General features: G+C 44.9%; 1 protein-coding gene across 1 annotated transcript in view; it reads right to left on the bottom strand.

The window, feature by feature from the left end:
* LOC120928940 (P2Y purinoceptor 2-like) overlaps positions 1–10,306 on the bottom strand; it is a 112,829-nt gene extending 102,523 nt beyond the window's left edge. Inside the window, exon 1 of the mRNA XM_040340049.1 lies at positions 10,099–10,306. The gene's annotated coding sequence lies outside the window, so the exon portion shown is untranslated. The remainder of the gene's footprint in view (positions 1–10,098) is intronic.
* Between the last annotated feature and the right edge of the window lie 11,877 nt (positions 10,307–22,183).

Here is a 22,183-nt window from a genome sequence, read left to right as displayed (position 1 = left end):
TTCACAGCGAAAAGTGCTATAAAAATCCATTGATTACTGTGAAAATGTCAATTGTAGTTTAGAAGTTAACCACTAGGGGGCGCTGAAGGGGTTAAGTGTGACCTCATATGTGTTTCTAACTGTAGGGGGCGGGGCTGGACGTGTGACGTCAGTGATCGTCTTTCCCTATATCAGGGAACAGACCATCACTGACACTGCCACAATGAAGAACAGGGAAGGTGTGTTTACACTCACCTCTCCCCGTTCTTCAGCTCTGGTGACCGATCGCGGGACACTGGCGGTGATCGGGTCCCCGGGTCCCGCTTCCACAGTCACGGAACTTTGGACCGGGTCGCGGCCCCAAGGCTGGGCCTTAAAGAGACACGTACAGGTACGTGATTGTGCCCAGCCGTGCCATTCTGCCAACGTATATCGGCGTGAAGGGGTCCTTAAGTGGTTAAAGAGTCATTGTAATCATTTGATGAAGATGTTTTTTTGTTTGTTCACTTTGCTGCATTCGATTTGAAAACAATATAACATTTTCGTTTAGACCGATTCGAAAAATGTATCGATTTGATAATTTTGAGTAAAAAAAAAATCGGTAAATTCGAAGAAAATTCTAAATTTTCGATTACGAATTCCGAAAAAACAAATCAACCAAATTTAACTAAAAATAACTTGATTAACGGATCAAAATCGTCATGCACATGTCTACTCACCGCCCACTTTATTAGGTACACTTGTTCAAATGCTCAGTAACGCAAATTGCTAATCAGCCAATCACATGGCAGCAACGCGATTCATTTAGGCATTTAGACGTGGTGAAGATGACTTTCTGACTTTCAAACCGAGCATCAGAATGGGGGAAGAAAGGGGATTTAAGTGACTTTGAACGTGGCATGGTTGTTGGTGTCAGACGGGTTGGTTTGAGTATTTCAAAAACTTTTGATCTACTGGGATTTTCACACACAACCATCTCTTGGGTTTTCAGAGAATGATCCAAAAAAGAGAAAATATCCAGTGAGCGGCTGTTGTGTGGGAGAAAATGCCTTGTTGAGGTCAGAGGAGAATGGGCAGGCTGGTTTGAGATAATAAAAAGGCAACAGTAACTCAAATAACATCTTGTTACACCCAAGGTATGCAGAATACCATCTCTGAACCCACAACACATCGAACTTTGAAGCAGATGGGCTACAGCAGCAGACCACACCGGGTGCCACTCCTGTCAGCTAAGAACAGGAAACTAAAAAAATTAGACAATAGACGATTTGAAAAACATTGCCTGGTCTGATGAGTCTCGATTTCAGCTGCAACATTCAGATGGACGGGTCAGAATTTGGGGTAAACAGCATGAAAGCATGGATCCATCCTGCCTTGTATCAATGGTTTCCGGCTGGTGGTGGTGTAATGGTGGGGGGGGGGATATTGTATTGGCGCACTTTGGGCACCCTAATACCAATTGAGTATCATTTGAATGCCACGGCCTACCTGAGTATTGTTGCTGACCATGTCCATCCCTTTATGACTACAGTGTCCCCATCTTCTGATGGCTCCTCCCAGCAGGATAATGCCCCCGTGTCACAAAGATCCAATCATCTCACCACTGGTATCACAATTAGACAGAAAAGTCATAAAAGTCTCTTTGTGAACTGTCCTTCCTGTCTATTGATTTGCCAGTCTATGATATCTACCTTGATTCTCACAGTGATAATAACATGCTTATCTGGGAACTATGGCTTATGGGACATTGTCCTTTTGTCCCCTTTATCATATGTTTACCATAAAGAAGTAAAAAAAAAAAAAAAATGAATGCACACAAAATGCCAGATTTCTTAAAGGGAAATGTCAATCGTAACCACTTAAAGTGGAAGTAAACCCTCCTATCTTTTTCAGCCAGGGAAGCTGCCATCTTGGCCTTTGTTCAATCTTCAACTGCCATGAAGCTGCACATGTGATCAGTTATGACACCAGCCATTGGATGGTTTGACAGTTTGGTTGAGAGCACAACCAATGTGCAGTTAGCATTCCCGGGATGTCGGGAATGTTAACAGTTTTTTTAAGTGTTACATCGATGGGTTTACTTCCGCTTTAAGCCCCGGACCATATTGCTGGTCATAGACCAGAGCACTTTTTGCGATTCGGCACTGCCTCGCTTTAACTGACAATTGCGCGGTCGTGCAAAGTGTTTTCCAAACATAATTGGCGTCTTTTTTTCCCCACAAATAGAGCTTTCTTTTGGTGGTATTTGATCACCTCTGCGGTTTTTAGTTTTTGCGCTATAAACAAAAATAGAGCGCCAATTTTTACTTTTTACCATAATAAATATCCCCCAAAAATATATATAAAAAAACATTTTTTTTCCTCAGTTTAGGCCGATACGTATTCTTCTACATATTTTTCGTAAAAAAAAAAAATCGCAATAAGCGTTTATTGATTGGTTTGCGTAAAAGTTATAGCGTCTACAAAATAGGGGGTAGTTTTATGGCATTTTTATTAATATCTTTTTTTTTACTAGTAATGACGGCAATTTTTTTCCCTCTGTGCAGGAGTTTCCTGTAATAAAGACCGCTCACTGCTGCTCTCTCTCCTTGTGCAGGGTGACTGGTCTTGTCTCCGCCCCCTCCTGTAGTTTCCCTGCTAGGCCCCTCCCACAGTCCTTCTCTCCAGCCCACTGATGATGTCATCACTACATTTCCAAAACAATAACTGGGATTTAGGCAACTTGGGTTTGAAACGTGGATCCTCTGCGGATTCCTATTGAGGAATATATTCAAATAAAACTTTTTGTGGCCAGAGTTCAAAGTGTTGTCTAAAGTAAAAAAAATAAAATAAACTCCTTGCCAGCCCCTCTGTTTTATGAAGCAATCCTGCACTGTGTTAGTGTAAAACAAGGTTTTTAAAAGCCTGATCTCAGATCTTTTCTGGCCAGTCATGTGACCTCCAGCTGCTCTCCTCCTCCCATCTAAGGGCTACAGCGAGATCCCCTCTGGCATCACGTGACCGCTGTGCTATCCCCTCAGCCTCTCCCACTGTAGCCTTTAGATTGGAGGAGGATAGCGGCCGAAGGTCACGTGACTGCTGTGCTATACGCTCAGCCTCTCCCACTGTAGGCTTTAGATTGGAGGAGAAGAGCGGCCGGAGGTCACATGACTGCTGTGCTATCTGCTCAGCCCCTCCCACTGTAGCCTTTAGAATGGAGGAGGAGAGCGATCGGAGGTCACGTGACTGCTGTGGTATCTGCTCAGTCCCTCCCACTGTAGCCTTTAGATTGGAGGAGGAGAGCGACCGGAGGTCACGTGACTGCTGTGCTATCCGCTCAGCCTCTCCCACTGTAGGCTTTAGATTGGAGGAGAAGAGCATCCAGAGGTCACGTGACTGCTGTGGTCTCTGCTCAGCCCCTCCCACTGTAGCCTTTAGATTGGAGGAGAAGAGCGGCCGGAGGTCATGTGACTGCTGTGGCATGTGCTCAGCCCCTCCCACTGTAGCCTTTAGATTGGAGGAGGAGAGCGACCGGAGGTCACGTGACTGCTGTGGTATCTGCTCGGCCCCTCCTGCTGTAGCCTTTAGATTGGAGGAGAAGAGCGGCCAGAGGTCACGTGATTGCTGTGGTATCTGCTAAGTCCCTTCCACTGTAGCCTTTAGATTGGAGAAGAGCGGCCGGAGGTCATGTGACTGCTGTGGCATCTGCTCAGCCCCTCCCACTGTAGCCTTTAGATTGGAGGAGGAGAGCGACCAGAGGTCACGTGACTGCTGTGGTATCTGCTCGGCCCCTCCTGCTGTAGCCTTTAGAACAATCAGAGGTCATGTTGCCGGACAGAAAATATCAAGTATTTAGAGGCATCTCTGTACACAAACATTTACACAGTGTAGGATGGCTTTTATAAAAGAGGGGGGCTGGCAGTAACCTTTATTTAACTTTACTGCCAACTATTAATGGCGGCAGGAGGGGAGGGGCGGCTCACACACACAGGAGCTGACAGGCAGGGAGGGAGGGAGAGATGAGAGCAGCGGGATGATGGAGGCAAGTAACCTGACCACGGTAATCATGGATCAGCAGCAATGATTACCGCAGTCAGCACACTAAGGGGGACACAGGGACAGGCAGGATCAACCAGGTTTTTTACAGCATAGAGAGGGACCGATTAGACAGCACAAGCACTGTGCTGTTTAACCTGCTATAAGGGAACAGGATCTCTCTTCTTTTCTTTTTTTTTAGGGTTACAACCTCTTTACCACTTAATCTGTGCTTTCTGTTTAGTCATTCTGAACAGTGATTGTGCTTTACTATAATTAATGCCAACCTATCAATCTTCTCAGACTACAAACAATAGACCGTGTGGATAATTTATTTTATTTCAGCAGTTGTTCAGCACAGTGGGTGATAAAAGATTAAAGAAAGAGAAAAAGCATCAACACATTTCCACATCACAAACTGTTATCTCTCTGCTATCAAAACACGGAACTGCAATAAAAAACGAAAGCCGGCATGGCACACCGCATCGGGGCTATCAGTGCCCTTCAGTGCCAGCGAGTCTCTAACTGGCATCTCAAGCTGGGAACTGTCGTCTTTCCACAAAAGTCAGAGGACCAGTCCTACAAGGCTACTGTCTTGCCACAACAATGCCAGCCTGTCTCAGAGTGGCATACAATGCAGATTTTTTTATTTTTTTTTGGGCAGCAGTCCAAACTGGCACAGATGGCCACAGCAATCCAAGGCTTGTAGTTTCACATCAGCTACCCATCAAGTCCTGTAAGATTGCTAAGCAATGTTGGAGAAGCTGAACATACATCTTGCAATCTGACCGAACAAGCTCCTTGCAATCTGATTGGACAATCGCCTTGCAATCTGATTAAACAATCTCCTTGCAATCTGAATGAACAATCTCCTTGCAATCTGATTGAACATTCTCTTTGCAATCTGATTGAACAATCTCCTTGCAATCTGATTGAACAATATCCTTGCAATCTGAATGAACAATCTCCTTGCAATCTGATTGGACAATCTCCTTGCAATCTGAATGAACAATCTCCTTGCAATCTGATTGAACAATCTCCTTGCAATCTGTTTGGACAAACTCTCATATCTAAATAGGGTTGCCACCTGTCCGGGATTCATCCGGACAGTTCAGTTTTGGAATTACGTGTCCGGGTTTCAGACCCCCTGAAACCCAGATACATTATTTAGACCAGACTATGGCCTACCAGCAGGGTTGCTGGCTGCAGTTGTGTAAGCCGAAAATGTCAGACAGGAGAGGAGAGAGGGCTCAATCTACTCCTCCTCCTCCCACACCTACCCCTCTGTAACTGCCTACACCCGAGTCCAGGGGAGGGCTGGCAAGCCTAGGCCTGGGGGGCAGGTTCAGTCAATTGGCCCATTGAACCGCCGAATCAGCTCACCATCCATGGCCCATCTGGTTTTTCAATGCAGCCTTACCAGTGCAGTCAACTCCAGTGCCCATCAATGCAACCTCATAACTGGGGCAGTTTACATGGGGTGGGTCAGCTTTGGTGTTAGGGTCTCTCACCACAGTGATCTTAGCAGGTCCTTGCCAACTTCCTAGACCAGAATAAAAAAGAAAATGGTAGCGGGCAGTGGCTGCCGGCCATAAGTCAGGGCGGCCTGGGAGGCAATTGCTACCCTTCCCCCCGGCCCAGCCCTCCCCTGCCCGAGTCCCTGATGCTGTGCATCAGAAAAGGAAAGTGAGGGCCGGAAATTTGAAGTCCAGCCACCTTAGACACATCTGAAATTTTCAACATCAGTAAACTTATTTTTTGTAATTCTGATTTCTCAAAAGAAGATAAAGTCATCTTTATTTCTTCCAAAGATTCCTGATTTGTTATTTATTTTTGTTTTGCTGTAATGTTCCAGTGTGTTTTTTACGTGCTCCATTGTATTCTACAGTAGTGCATGTTTTATGCATGTTGCCACGTTCCAGAAAAAATCCAACATCTACCTTTGTTGACGGCACTGGAATGCAGGGCAACGGTGTGAACTTTGCCATTGAAATCCATGTTACCTACCGTCCGTGCATTTTTGCTGCAGAAAAAAATGTACATGCTGTGAACCAGCCAGCATCTTTGGTGCGATTTTCTAAACTGCACCAAAAATGCAGGTCGCCATTGAAATGAATAGAATACGCACCTAAAAAGCATCTAAAACGCACCTGCGTTGGTGTGTTTTTTGAGTCGCAGTTCCAAGTTTCATAGGTGCATGCTGGGTAATAGGCACCCAGAAAGTGCATCAGAAATGCGGTAAGGCTGGATTCGCACCTATGCAGTTTTAGTGCTTTTTACATTTTGCAGATTTGCACCACCGAACATGTTCCACCGAAAACTGCATAGGTGTGAATCCAGCCTAAGGCCTGATTCGCAAATATGCAGGCTGCAATTTGCATGTTGCAGGTGCATTTTGCGGTTTTCAATACACGTTTTTTTATCCATTGAAGTCTATGGTACCAAAAAATAGAAAAAAAAGGCCATGACCCTTTCCATAAAATGTAAAGATGTGCCGCCGCCGCCATCTTGCTTCGATATCCGTTCTGTGTATCACCGCTCCGGCACTGTGACTGGCCGGAGCAGCGATGACGTCACTCCCGCACATGGACCGGCATAATCCTGGAATGATTCCATTCATGGAGCCAGCCCGCTAGTGAGCCTGCGCCATTAACTACGGCACGCATACATTGGCCCGGATTCAAGAAGCAATTGCGCCTGTGTAACCATAGTTACACAGCGCAATTGCTTACTTGCCCCGGCGTAACGAATGCTCCTGATTCAGGGACCTCGTTACGCCGACTGCAGCCTAAGACACGCGCGGCATAAGGCTCTTATGCCCGCATATCTTAGGCTGCATTCTTGCGATGGCCGCTAGGTGGCGTTCCCGTTGTGCTCAGCGTATAGTATGCAAATTGCATACTAACGCCGATTCACAACGTTATGAGAGCCCTGCGTACGCAGTTTACGTCGTTTCCGAACGGCGTCTTTCGCGTAAGGCTGCCCCTGCTATTAGCAGGGGCAGCCAATGTTACGTATACCCGTCGTTCCCGCGTCGCGAAATTTCAAATTTACGTAGTTTGCGTAAGTGATTCGTGAATGGCGCTGGACGCCATTCACGTTCACTTTGAAGCAAATGACGTCCTTGCGACGTCATTTGCCGCAATGCACGTCGGGAAAGTTTCCTGACGGAGCATGCGCTCTACGATCGGCGCGGGAACGCGCCTAATTTAAATGATTCCCGCCCCCTACGGGATCATTTAAATTGCGCGCGCTTACGCCGGGCATTTTGCCGGTGCGCCCATGCAATTTACGGAGCTACTGCTCCGTGAATCAAGGGCAGCGCAGTAAATTTGCGGGGGCGCAGGGCAAAAACGTTGCCATGCGCCTCCGTAAAAAGAGCGCAAATCTACCTGAATCCGGGCCACTGTAGACATCGGTGCCAGTTTTTGGGTAAATATCTTTCAATCGTGGAGGTTTAGGAGATATTTCTTGCACCTACAGGTAAGCCTTAATCTAGGCTTACCTGTAGGTGCAAGTTGTGGGGTTGGGTTTACAACCACTTTAAATGGACTGTGGTGTCTTTCTGCAAAACTGAAAACTATGCATTTTTAGTGCTTTTTGCATTTTGCAATTTTGCACTACAGAACATGTTCCTATAGGAAACAATGTTAACCACTTAAGGACCGCCGCCTGTACATATACGTCGGCAGAATGGCACGGCTGGGCACATCTACGTACAGGTACGTCCTGTCCATCTACCCAGCCGTGGGTCGCGGGCACGCGCGCGGCTCGGTCCGAAGCTCAGGGACCGGGACCCGCGGCCCCGATCGCCACTGGGGTCCCGCGATCGGTCCCCGGAACTGACGAACGGGGAGAGCCGCGTGTAAACGCGGCTTCCCCGTGCTTCACTGTGGCGGCTGCATCGATCGTGTCATCCCCTTTATAGGGAGACACAATCGATAACGTCACTCCTACAGCCACACCCCCCTACAGTTGTAAACACACACTAGGTGAAACATAACTCCTTCAGCGCCCCCTGTGGTTAACTCCCAAACTGCAACTTTCATTTCCACAATAAAGAATGCATTTTAAATGCATTTTTTGCTGTGAAAATAACAATGGTCCCAAAAATGTGTCAAAATTGTGCGAAGTGTCCTCCATAATGTCGCAGTCACGAAAAAAATCGCTGATCACCACCATTAGTAGTAAAAAAATAAATAATAATAATAAAAATGCAATAAAACTATCCCCTATTTTGTAAACGCTATAAATTTTGCGCAAACCAACCGATAAACGCTTATTGCGATTTTTTTTACCAAAAATATGTAGAAGAATACGTATCGGCCTAAACTGAGGAAAAAAAATGTTTTTTATATATTTTTGGGGGATATTTATTATAGCAAAAAGTAAAAAATATTGAATTTTTTTCGAAATTGTCGCTCTATTTTTGTTTATAGCACAAAAAATAAAAACCGCAGAGGTAAAAAAAAAAATACCACCAAAAGAAAGCTCTATTTGTGGGAAAAAAAGGACGCCAATTTTGTTTGGGAGCCACGTCGCACGACCGCGCAATTGTCAGTTAAAGCGACACAGTCCCGAATCGCAAAAAGGGGCCTGGTCCTTTACCTGCATTTTGGTCCGGGGCTTAAGTGGTTAAATGGACTGTAGTGCAAATCTGCAAAATGCAAAAAGCACTAAAGCTGCATAGATGTGAATCCAGCCTTAAACTGCATATGCGTTTTTGATGCATTTTTTTTCTCCAGCAAAGCAGTGTGAAAGCAGCCACTGTCCTCAATTGAGATGATGTCAGAAAAGGAGAAAAAACGCACTGGAAAAAAAAATCAAAAATGCAAAAGAAACGCACTGGAATGCATCAAAAATACAAAAGAAACGCACTGGAATGCATCAAAAATACAAAAGAAACGCACTGGAATGCATCAAAAATGCAAAAGAAACGCACTGGAATGCATCAAAAATACAAAAGAAACGCACTGGAATGCATCAAAAATACAAAAGAAACGCACTGGAATGCATCAAAAATGCAAAAGAAACGCACTGGAATGCATCAAAAATGCAAAAAAAATCACTGGAATGCATCAAAAATGCAAAAGAAACGCACTGGAATGCATCAAAAATGCAAAAAAACGCACTGGAATGCATCAAAAATACAAAAGAAACGCAATGGAATGCATCAAAAATACAAAAGAAACTCACTGGAATGCATCAAAAATGCCAAAGAAACGCAATGGAATGCATCAAAAATGAAAAAGAAACGCACTGGAATGCATCAAAAATGCAAAAGAAACGCACTGGAATGCATCAAAAATGCAAAGGAAACGCACTGGAATGCATCAAAAATGCAAAAGAAACGCACTGGAATGCATCAAAAATGCAAAAAAAATCACTGGAATGCATCAAAAATGCAAAAGAAACGCACTGGAATGCATCAAAAATGCAAAAAAAACGCACTGGAATGCATCAAAAATACAAAAGAAACGCAATGGAATGCATCAAAAATACAAAAGAAACGCAATGGAATGCATCAAAAATGCAAAAGAAACGCACTGGAATGCATCAAAAACGCAACAGAGTGCATAAAAAAGCGCACTTGTAGAAACGCATCCGGAACGCAGAAATTGTGGTGAGAGCTGCCCCTTACAGACAGATCTGTGCAGGGGCGGACTGACAACTCATGGGGCCCCCGGGCAATAGAAGATTATGGGGCCCCTGGGCTGGATCTGTGTATAAGGCTGTAGTAGAATGAATACCTCCTGTCCCTTTTGTATTGAACTGTACTGTAATTGTGCTGTCTCCCCTCTACATTGTAAAGCGCTGCGTAAAAAACGCTATATAAATCGTGTATAATAATAATAATAATAATACTTCAGCATTGTTTGTGATATCCCCAATCCTGCACTGGGCAGACTTTGTTTGCAAGTAACCATAATCAGGTTGGCATGGCATGCTGGCTTTTGTAGTTCCACAGCAGCTAGCGGGCCATGCGTTGTCATTCTGCATGAGGAAGTTGGCACGGTTTGCGGTATATTTATTGAAACAACATCCACACCCCCTGAACTTCCACAAAGTTCTACTAGCAATCACAGCAATGTATTTAGTACTCACCGTAGAAGTTGGAACCAATGTCTTGGGGGGTCTCCCAACCTCCAGAAGGCTACATGTCCTCCCTCAAGTCGCCTGCCAATCCCAGGATCCAAAGTCTATAGAATCAGCATGCTTTTTCTAGCGCTTCACCACCAGTCCAGGCTCGTTCCCCAGCTATCAGCCTGTGTGAATGAATACCTTGAGAGGCCAAGCTAGGAGAGGAGGGAGGAGAGGAGCTGGGAGTGACTGGCTGAGACTCACACATCTCCAGGCACTCAAACATACACACATCTATGACATCATCACCGGGGAAATGTCACCATCACACTTGGGATTGTTAGGTACAGCACAAGGTCTACAGGCCAAAATATCACCGTCGTCATATCAGGAGGAAACACATTGCATTTTTTTATTTTTTTTTAAAGAATAAGAATAAAACCGTTTCACTTCATTTTTCCTGGGTTTTGATCAAAACAGTTTCTGTGCGGAGTTCCCATTTTTCTTTTGAAATAAACACTTCTTGTGGTTTCTACTGATGGGAAGCCGGTGATATATTAACTCCCAGCGCCTGGGAGATCGGTACATTGTAAAATCTAACACTAAACTTCCCATTAACTCTAATATAAATATCTTTCACAAAATAAACTTAGAACATTTCTGCTCCCCAAATCCCTCCAGAGATCAACAGCGGTGCAATCTATGGCTGGCTGATCAAAAAAAAAAGATAATATATTTTTGGCCAGCTTAACACTAACAATAACTTTTCCTATAACCATAACCTTCCTACTAAACCTACAGTACTTGCATCAATAACCCTAACATTCCTTATTCCACCAAACAGACCACTAAACTGTCCTTTAATCCTAACACTGGCTTTCCCTAATAGAAAATGATTCCCTTGTTTGCAGGGACTCTAATCCTTACTCAATCTCTGTAACCCTAACCTTTCATATTCCCTGTAACCCTAACCTTTACATTAATCTTCCCTGTAACCCTAACCTTTACATTAATCTTCCCTGTAACCCTAACCCTTACACTAATCTGCCCTGTAACCCTAACCCTTACACTAATCTGCCCTGTAACCCTAACCCTTACACTAATCTGCCCTGTAACCCTAACCCTTACACTAATCTTCCCTGTATCCCTAACCTTTACATAAACCTTCCCTGTATCCCTAACCTTTAATCGTTCCTGTAACCCTAACCTTTGCACTAATCTTCCCTGTAACCCTAACCTTTACATTAACCTGCTCTGTAACCTTAACCTTTAATCTTCCCTGTAACACTAACCTTTACACACATCTTCCCTGTAACCGTAACCCTTACACTAATCTTCCCTGTAACCCTGACCTTTAATCGTCCCAGTAACCCTAACCTTTACACTAATCTTCCCTGTAACCCTAACCCTTACATAAATCTTCCCTGTAACCCTAATCTTTACATAAATCTTCCTTGTAACCCGTACACTAATCTGCCCTGTAATCCTAACCCTTACACTAATCTTCCCCGCAACCTTAACCCATAAACTTATCTGCCCTGTAACCTTAACCTTTACATAAACCTTCCCTGTAACCCTAACCTTTAATCGTTCCTGTAACCCTAACCCTTACACTAATCTGTCTTGTAACCCTAACCTTTACATTAATCTTCCCTTTAACCCTAACCTTTAATCGTCCCTGTAACCCTAACCTTTGCACTAATCTTCCCTGTAACCCTAACCTTTACATTAATCTGCACTGTAACCTTAACCTTTAATCTTCCCTGTAACCCTAACCTTTACACACATCTTCCCTGTAACCGTAACCCTTACACTAATCTTCCCTGTAACCCTGACCTTTAATCGTCCCAGTAACCCTAACCTTTACACTAATCTTCCCTGTAACCCTGACCTTTAATCGTCCCAGTAACCCTAACCTTTACATAAATCTTCCCTGTAACCCTAATCTTTACATAAATCTTCCTTGTAACCCGTACACTAATCTGCCCTGTAATCCTAACCCTTACACTAATCTGCCCTGTAACCCTAACCCTTACACTAATCTGCCCTGTAACCCTAACCCTTACACTAATTTCCCCCGCTACCTTAACCCTTACACTAATCTGCCCTGTAACCCTTACACTAATCTGCCCCACAACCCTAACCCTTACACTAATCTGCCCTGTAACCCTAACCCTTACACTAATCTGCTCTGCAACCTTAACACTTAATACTAATCTGCCCTGAGCAGCGGGTGCCAGGGGCTGCAACCAGTCACAGCAGAAGCAATGTGCTAGTGGCACGCGCCCCCTACCTGGAAGTGCAGAATTACGTACATGTAGCGCCCCCTTACTTTCAGTATGGGCACTACGCTAAAGTTAATGGGGAATGGGAGAGTTACTTTGCTCCTATTCACAATTTATTTAAACTGGGACTTCTGTCATTCCAGAAATGTCCACTGGGTCAGTCTGTACTCCAGGGATGTGATACCATCCCTGGCCAGTAGTTGGCACCAGAGGGGTTCTGGCAGAGCAACTTTCCCCAGCAGCCAATTAGAGGAGTTTTCCCTCGCAGGGGCATGCTGGGGAGGGGTATATCTGTGACAGGTGTCATGTGCTAAACGTTCTTTTTCGCGGGGTCCCGGTTCCAGGTGCGGCATCCACCTTCAGGGTGCGCGCATCCATGGACCTCGCCGGCGTGGCCCACCTGGCCGAAATTGCAGGCTACACCGAACATCATTCGGAGGAAAAAGGGGACTCCAGTGACTTACTGGAGTCCCGATGCTATTGAGAAGATCCCAGGCTGGATGCCGTTCGATTGGGGGGGTCCGCTTGAGGGGAACCCGGAGGCAGGTTGTCCAACAGGACTTGAACGAGTCAATCGGGGATCTGGTGACCGGAGTCCTGTCAGCTCACCTAAAGTAATTGGCCTGTGGCAGAGGCCCTAGAGCCAGGTCTGTGAGAGAGATCTGTTCCTCCCAGAAATCCAAGGTGACACCTCGGCTGCCAGGCTTGTGAGAGGGGTCTGTCCGGGGGCACTTCACCCACTCCAACTAGAGTGGCGACGAATCGCAAATTGATACTGCTGAGAGCAGGACTGCTCTGTTCATATCCAGGCCTGATACTGCAAGGTTCTCTTTTCTTCTTCATCAACCTTTTCTTCCTATTTGATGTTGATGTTGGCCATGTTGGCCTGGAAATAAAGCATTGGAAAAACTTTTATTCATTGTCTGGACCGTCGCACATTATCCTGCTCCTTCAACTGCACTCCTAGACCACATTAAGGTAACTTAATATGCCGATCCCAACAACAAATCAGCGGCTCCTGTGGGGGTAGCGCTACATACATATATATAAGAAGGCCATTATGGTGGCCTGCATTTTTTGGAGGCGCCTGGGGGGGGGGGGGTATATATTCAGCCCACTCACCAGTGTCCCTTGTCGGTTTTTGTGCCCGATTCGTTACGTCACCAGGCCGACTCTTAGCTCACTTCGTGGTTCATAAAACCGTGTGATCGATTACCTGAGTGTTACGGCTCCTTCTTTCGTGGTCACCGTCGGCAGTTCTCGATCTCTTTTGCACGTAGGATTCGTAGCTTGTCGTATCAAAACGCAATGTTGCGATACAATGTCTTTCCTATCTCGCAAACTATTCATTTGTAGTTTTGCATGCTCCCGAGTTGTCGTCGGACGTTTTCCGACATGATTCAGCAAAGGCCTCGTTGCTTCGCAGTTTGTCATTTCTGCAACCTCATTAGTTTTACCTGTTCCGCAACCTGAAACTCACTCGTAGTTTCGCAAGCCTCCGAAATGTCGTTGTCTGACATTTCTCGGCACAGGCTTCATTTGTTCATAGTTTTTTTATTTTTTATTTCAACCTTGTTTGTTAATGCCACACATTCACGCACGTCAGCCCGATTCGAATCCCGGTCGCAGCTGCGACACAGTGATTCGAATCCTCAGCACGATTCAACACATCTGGTGTCACACACACACAACAGCTTCCGCAGATCGGCCTCCCCCTCGAGGCACCTGCCACAAGCACCCAGTCACTACTCACACTACTCATTTGCAGGTTTGCACACCCTCGCAACTAATGCGATACTCCAGGTTTGCATATCCGACACAAGTCAGCACGCTTCATTTTTTGTTTTACAAACATTCGATCACGACATACAATCAGCATGGTTCCTCCCCACCCATGCTCTCCCCACCCATGTTTCTTGTTTTTTCGGCTCCCTCATGAGACTCTTTTTGCAACTCGTCCTCCATTGGCACACGTCCTCGACCACTCATCATCTCCAGTGGTACTCGTTTACGACCACTTACTTTTTCATGTCTGTCTTTTCTCCCTTAGTTCAGTTGAGTTCAGTTTGCCCCATCCTGCAAAAAGGTTGGATGTTTTTCTTACAGGTAAAAAACAAAAAACGGGGTTCACATATATACCGTATTTATCGGCGTATATCGCGCACTATTTTCCCCTTAAAATAAGGGGAAAATCGTGGGTGCGCGATATACGCCGATAGCCGCTTCCCGCGCTCAGTTTGAAATCCTGCGCCGACATATACCGAGTGCAGTACACTCGGGTACATTCGGCTAGTCTCGGCTTCGCTCGTGCTCACGCATAAACGTCACAGAGCATGAGCGCGAGCCTTGCCGAATGTACCCGAGTGTACTGCACTCGGTATATGTTGGCGGAGGCGTTCGAACAGAGCACGGGAAGCGGGGACTCGACTTGAGGCGCGCGCTGGAGAAGCTGGGAGGACACCATCGAGGCCGCAGACGGACGCCGGACCAGACGATGGACGCTGGGAAGACACCAAAACTGTAAGTAATAAAATCATATAACTTTTTTTTATACAGGAATTTCGGGGGCAACTTTAGGGGTGCGCGGTATACGCGGGAGCACGTTATACCGCGATAAATACGGTATATACATGGGGGGGGGGTCAGTCACATTCAAGGGGGCAGGGGTGGGTTAGGGGTCACTTCCACACCAGGTTTAAACCTCCATCTCACCTTTTCCACAGGTTCCTGGTCGTCTGAGTATTCTCGGCTACAACCAGGACTTTCGAAACCAGGGCATTGAGTCAGGTGTGTAGTGCACGGGTTCCACGCTAACATTACGCTGGAGCACCCTTACACTTGTTTGACTTTACATACACGATTTGGGTCATTCATCTGGGGTTTAGCTATTGTCACATTCCTTTCTCGATATGCTATTTTCTGAAGGTCATCACCTTCACCTTACACAGACACGGTTGCTAAACAGTTTGCTTGTAGACAGTACAGGCGTTCGCATTCCTACGATACATCATGTACTACAGAACGCAACATTCTTACTTAGGCCGCCCACAACCAGACATCAGGTTCTCACCCTAGCAACCCCTGGGGCTCTGGTTTTACAGGTCTGTGTGTGACACAGACTGGGCACCCGAGTCATTGGCTATCTGGCCAGTCACCTCTTGGCTGATCTCAGTTGCCCGCACCCTTGAGTTTCCCAAGTTTACATTCGATCAGCATTCGCCGGAACGCATCGGTATTCATCACTAAGCCTGACGCTCTTTTCTCTGTTTTTCACAACTGTTCTCTTACCTATTCTTGTGTACTCCAACTCTTCTCTACTGTTTCTGCCTTTTATGACTCTTCTTAACACCCCCCCCCCCCCCCCCACACTTTTTCTTATAGCTGGAGCCATGTCACAGTGATGATCTCACTTCCACCCCTCTGTCACCTTTCGGGGGTTCAGAGCTTGGCAACGCTCAGTCTCTGAGGGGATGGACCATCTCCAACCCTAACACAAATGCTCCCGATAACCCCAGCCCAACGCTGTATCCTGGCCTAGGCCAACAAGGCCCAGGCCTAGGGCAGCACTTTTCAGGGAGGCAGCACAAAAAGAGTCCCGTCGGCCTGCGCTACACTGTTAGTGGGCTGAGAAGCAAATTAGTCTAGCGCCCACATAAAGCGACCGTACTGCTTCCGGTATGCGGGTGGCTGGCATTCTACAACTGTGGGGGAGGGGGCGCTGCTTCTAATTTTGACTGTCCTATCATCCTGGACCACAAACCTTCCTCACTGTGCTTTATGTTTTCTGTTGCACCATTGGTATGGTTATATCTTCTTAGTCCTCTCCATAAAATTATCAGAAATGTGTGCTTAAAGTAGAACTATAGGCAACACTTTTTTTTCATTTTGGATAGAGTAAGGGAGGGTTATAGCCCCTGTCAGTTTATTTTTTTACCATCTCTGTCCCATTGCAGAGATTTCCCTTCACTTCCTGCCCCATAGCCAAACAGGAAGTGAGAGGAAATCTATGCCCCCCAGGCTCTCGGCCCCCACTCGAAAATGTCAGGGTGGGTCTTAAACAGCAAGGGGTGTGGTCTTGACAGAAAGGGGTGGGTCATATTTAAATTAGGGGGTGCACGAGTTTAGTCAGGCCTAGGGCACCACAAAACCTAAATACACTACTGACCCCAGCCCCCACATTAACCCTTCCTTTTACTAAAACACTAACCCTTCATGTAACCCCCACACTAACCCTCTCTAAATTTAACACAAACCCTCCCTTTAGCCCAAGCAGTAACTTTACCTATAGCCCTAACCACTACCTGTAACTCTAACCCCTATGACCCAAAAAATAACCCTACCTGTAGCCCAAAAACTAACTCTAACACTAAGCATCCTTGTAGCCCTAACACTCACAGTAACTCTCTGACCAACCCGACCTGTACTTTCAACAGAAACACAAATTCTTCCTGTAAATCTAAAGCCTAGTACACACCAACCGCTGGGTTGAATAAAAAAAAACTGACAGCTCTGGTTGGAGACGCTGTACTAACAATCTGATGTTAGTACAGTGCTCTCCCCTGCTGTTCTATTGTGTTCCGATCAGTGCTCTCATCCATTGAGAGTGCTGATCAGGAGCCAGTCAGCTGCTGGTTTCCAGAACGGCTGCTATACATATATACTATATTGAAGCAGCCAATGTCGTAGTTTTTCTTTTGGGGGGCCGCAGTAGCAATACCCCCCCTCCTGGTTGGTCGGTCGGGTATGGAGCACTTACTTCATCTATGGTGGGCAGTGCTTCTCCTGGGTTTCACCTGCTCAGTGGCGGTGGCTTCCCCTTCCCCTGCTCTCCATGGGCATCATGGCGGCAGCAGCTTCCATTTCCTCCTGTAGCACTACCCTCGTAGGAGCTGCTGGTTAGTTTTGGGCCTGCACGTTACCTCAACGTTTGTCGTCTAGGGGAAGAAAGTCTGAAAGAATTTCAATGTCCACACAAGATGTAAAACCTCTGTCAGGTTTTATTCTTTTTTCTCAAAACTCGTGAAGAAGGTAGAAGGATGAAGGGAAATAAAGATAAAAGGTCTGCAATCATCGGTGATACACTTCCATCCCTGTATGCATATGCAGAAAAAGAGTCGCCCTTGGGACTTTAAATGAGGTGGTCACAGTTTGCCACTGAGTAACAAAAATAGTAACAGTATAGATTTTTTATTAAAATAGATGTACATACATGAATAATACAGCATTGTAGCTCAGCCAATGGATTTGCACATAATAAAAGGTAAATAAAATTTATACAAACGTTATACAATGCAGTATATACAGTATAGAACCCGACGCATGTTTCGCAAGATCATTGCTCGCTCATCAGGGGTGGATGCAGATGGAATGTATCTAAAATAGATAAAGAGATGTGTCACAGTGGTAAATGCATGAACAATGGCAGAATGGGCCAGAACAAACTGGCCCAATACTTACCAATGAACGAAGCCTGTGTCTCCATTGCTGAACCCCCAAATGGACGGCAGCAGCCAAAGTGTGAAGGATGAAGGGAAGGTTGAGGTACATGGTACAGATCACTGGGGAAAATCCTCTAAACTCCAAAATCATTCACCACTCCCTCTTGAGTGGGTATTGCTCACCCAGATACACCCCTCTCACCTGGCCTAGCAGCCGGAATGATGCACAAACCAGTTTGATAACAGTCTCTGCCACAGACTGATTGAAAACAAATTGAACAGTCCGGAATCCTCTGCCACAGGATGTAATACCCGAACTTCCAACTGTACAGTTAAAGAGCCTTTAAGCCGACTCGACCAACTGTAGGACAACTTGAGTTGTGGATCCCTCCTTAATAAAGTCAACAGGCCTATCCCGAGACATAAGCCTTCCTCTTGGTCTCCTCCAGGGCAGGGCCTCCCCTGGTTTCCTTCATTAAGTATAGCTTCCCTCGCTTAGATGGACAGCTTAGAATCCCTCTTGAGTCATAGGCCCCATCCAGCATAACTGAGCCTACTAGCAGAGATGCAGCCTCGGGCCAACGTGGTCCCGGGACTGGAAATCACACAACACATACCTCGTGCCAGGAGGGCCACGAGGCGAAGGACCCCAAAATATGGCATCTGCCCCTTAGGTATCCCTTCCCGGGAATGCACAGCGGGGCATCACTCCCACTGGGCTGTTCCCGAAGAAAGATACTCAATGACCTATGGCTTGCCCTTGTTCCAACACTGGCCTGTGGGGATATCGCTACCTACAGGCAACAGTGGGAAAATGCTATCAGGCACAGTCACTGCCAGGACAGGGGCTAATTTATCATAAATCATACAGTCTGAGCCACATTATCGGCTCAAACACCCATTAAATTTAACGTAGCGCCCAGTCATTTCGGAGCAGGGCGCTACACTCCCTCCTCCTCGGCAGCCAATCTGGACGCTTCTCTTTTCGGTCAATCAGAAAATGGGTCTCAGACCCACTCCTGATTGGCTCAATTGAGGATCAGTGTTTGAATAGCGAATATTCATTCGCTGCTGTAACACCTGGGTGGGCTCATAGCGCAATGCTTTGCGCCGGGAGCCCACCCTATTGTAAAGCCTATTAGAGCCTCTGGCTCTAATCAGGTTCTTAAAAAAAAAAAAAACACTGGTGTAATTCATGCGCCCAACATCCTAAAAGGGGCCGGATGCATGAATAGGGGGTGGCGGACGTGGATAGAGGGGACGGCGCCCAGGCGTCTAATGGAGAGGCCGCCACTGCTTAAAACTAACTCTGCTTAATGTAAAATGATCCCTTTGTTTGCTGGGTTCCTTGTGTGAAAAACAATTTTTTTCTGGCAAATGGACATATTAAAATGTATTGTAACACATTGTACTACAACCTTGTTAATGGATGTAGTACAACTTGTACAATTTCCAGCTTTACAACACAAAAGACAGTATTGATTCAGAAACGATTACATAACAATCAGCCAAACAAAATATCACTAGAGACACAGAAATCCCAAGCATGAAAATCTACTAGGAAATCTGAGCCAAGAGAAATATGACGGTGGTTCTGCTCCAGGCAATGCAGGCTCACTGATAATTCAGTACCTTCAACACTGTAAGTCACTCAAACCAAACAAGCATATGTTGATAATTCAAGTACCTTCACTCAAACTATCACCAAAGGGCCCGAAACGAGTCCTGGTGGGGAATTGTGCACATATACCATATATATATACAGTAAGTGCTGGTTCACACAGAGGCGACTCAGCCGCCTGACAAGTCGCACTCCGTTCTGTACAATGGAACCGTTCTAATAGGAGCGACTGAAGTCGCTCCGACTTAGAAAAAGGTTCCTGTACGACTTTGGGACGACTTCAGGGCAATACAGAAGTCATTTTGAAAGTCACCTCTGAAGTCGTAGGCAGATCGCCTTGCAGAGTCGCGCTGCAAGTCGTGCCGCCCCAGTGAACCTTGGTTTGAGAGTAACTTGGTTTGAGAGCGTTTTGCAAGATAAGCAAAATGTTTTAATACATTTTGCCTTGATATACAAGCGATGTCTTGATATAAGAGTAGCGTCATGTCACAACTGAGTATAAAAGAGAAGAGAGGAGTCCCTAAGTGTAGCAATATGGTTACATTTAATGAAGGTACAACATTTAGCAACTTATTGCTACACTTAGAAGTGCCTCTCTTCTCTTTTATACTCTGTAAAAAAAAGTGCTTTGGATTACAAGCATGTTTCTGGAACGAATTATGCTTGCAAACCAAGGTTTTACTATATATATATATATATATATATATATATATATATATATATATATATATGTATATATATATATATATATATATATATATATATATAGTTATTAATATAGAAATCTCCAAATATATGTTGCAGCAAAGTCCAGTTGCAGGGGCCCCTGAGGATGATGCGACGTCTGTCGTTATGTCAGAAACCTGAAGACAAGATCTGCGATGATGAGGAGACCCTCCAGCCATTACCTGACCAGCCTGGAACACAGTCCTAGTTTTCTGGCACTAATTGTCTCTTCTGATCTGGTATTAGTAGCATAGACAGAACATTTGGTTGAGACCTTCTCTCTCCACTTCCTCCTTGCAGGATATTTTCCCAACAACTCCAGAGTCAAGAAGTGACATACATAATTATACATTACAGTGTGATACTAGCAGCTGACAGTAGAGGGCAGTGGATCATTACACAGCCAATACATATCTGTAACTTATTGTACTGATCGCTGTACTTTCATTTTATATCATATTTCAAGATGTGTACTCTTGTATGATAGAAGTTACTATATGTTTTTGTACATGGATTATATAGTATACTATCAGCATTTTCATTATGTGGTCAGTAATTTATATAGCTCTCTCAGTATAAGTTTCCTTCAATAACCTCATGGCCAGAGAAATCTGTAATGAAATTACTGACTTTTTTTCTTTCATAAGCTTGAGAGGCAATGAGGTTTGGAAAATGACTGTCACATGGCTAAAAATAAAGATCCTTAAAAAAATTAAAATAAAGATCCTTATTGTGTTGTGTGAAAGCTTTGTAAATTTAGCCTATAGTCTATTTGCAAAATTCTCACCCAAACTGGTGGTTTTAAAAAAATGTGTTCACCAAAAATCATATACTGTAGCATTTATTATTATAGATCCCCCAAAAAATATAAAAACACATGTATAATATTAGAACTCTCAAAATCTATATATATAAAACTCAACGTGTGTGTGTATGTATGTTCCAGCATCACGTCCAAACGGCTAAAGATATTAACATGAAACTTGGCACACATGTTACTTATATGTCAGCAACAAACATAGGATAGGTGGTTTAACCCTTACCCACCCCCATTTGCCATGGTCGGGGTTTTCTTTTAAAGTCCCATTCAACTCTATGGGAAATACATGTTACTTCATAACTTCCAAACGGCTGTACATATTTCGATAACACTTGGTCACATGTTACTTATATGTCCACTTAAACTATAGGATGGTTAATTTATCCCTTAACTACCCCGATTGGTGAGGGTCGGGGTTTTTGTTTAAAGTCCCATGCAAATCAATGGGAAATGTATGTTCCCACATAACTTCTGTACGCCTGGAGATATTTCAATAATACCTGGTACACATATTACTTATATGCCAAATAAAAATATATGACAGTTAAATGAACCCTTACCTACACCCTTATATAAAAGATGGGTATATTTATATTACTATGATTTTCCTCCCCAAAAGGTTAAGATAGGAAGACCGGGCAACGCCGGGTATTCAGCTAGTTCACAATAAATAAGGACATTGTGAATCTGGAATGCTGGAATGCAGCATGTACTAAAATAAATTCCTTCAGCTCCTTGGCCCAATCTTACACTTAATTTCTGTCTTACTGTATGCCCAAAAAAATAAGATATATCATGACCTTGAGATTTGTAAGCAATCTTTTAGCCCAGGTTCACAATGACAGTTCAGCTGAACAAGCACAATTTAATTCCTGAATGTCTGTCTCGACTTCAAAGGTGATTGCAGAGACATATACACAGGTTGCTGCACAGATGTCTATGGAAATCGCACCCTGAAGTCGCCAAAAGTTGCGCAGAAACTACTTTTGGTATGCAAATGTGGCACCACACCAATTCGGACAGTGCCATTGCCGGCAATTTGGCATGTCAAATCACTCCAATGTGAACGCAGGCTTACTGAAGAGTTGACAGGGTCAGTGGCTGTTTGTTGAGTAGGCTTACAGGCTTAGTAAGGATGGGGGTTAATTCCCTTTCATTAACCACTTAAGGACCGCCTCCTGCACATATACGTCGGCAGAATGGCACGGTTGGGCACAAG

This window comes from Rana temporaria, chromosome 2, assembly GCF_905171775.1.
Source record: "Rana temporaria chromosome 2, aRanTem1.1, whole genome shotgun sequence".
Lineage (NCBI taxonomy): Eukaryota > Metazoa > Chordata > Amphibia > Anura > Ranidae > Rana > Rana temporaria.
The sequence above is the reverse complement of the archived record's forward strand: the minus strand, read 5'-3'. Positions and strand labels throughout refer to the sequence as shown.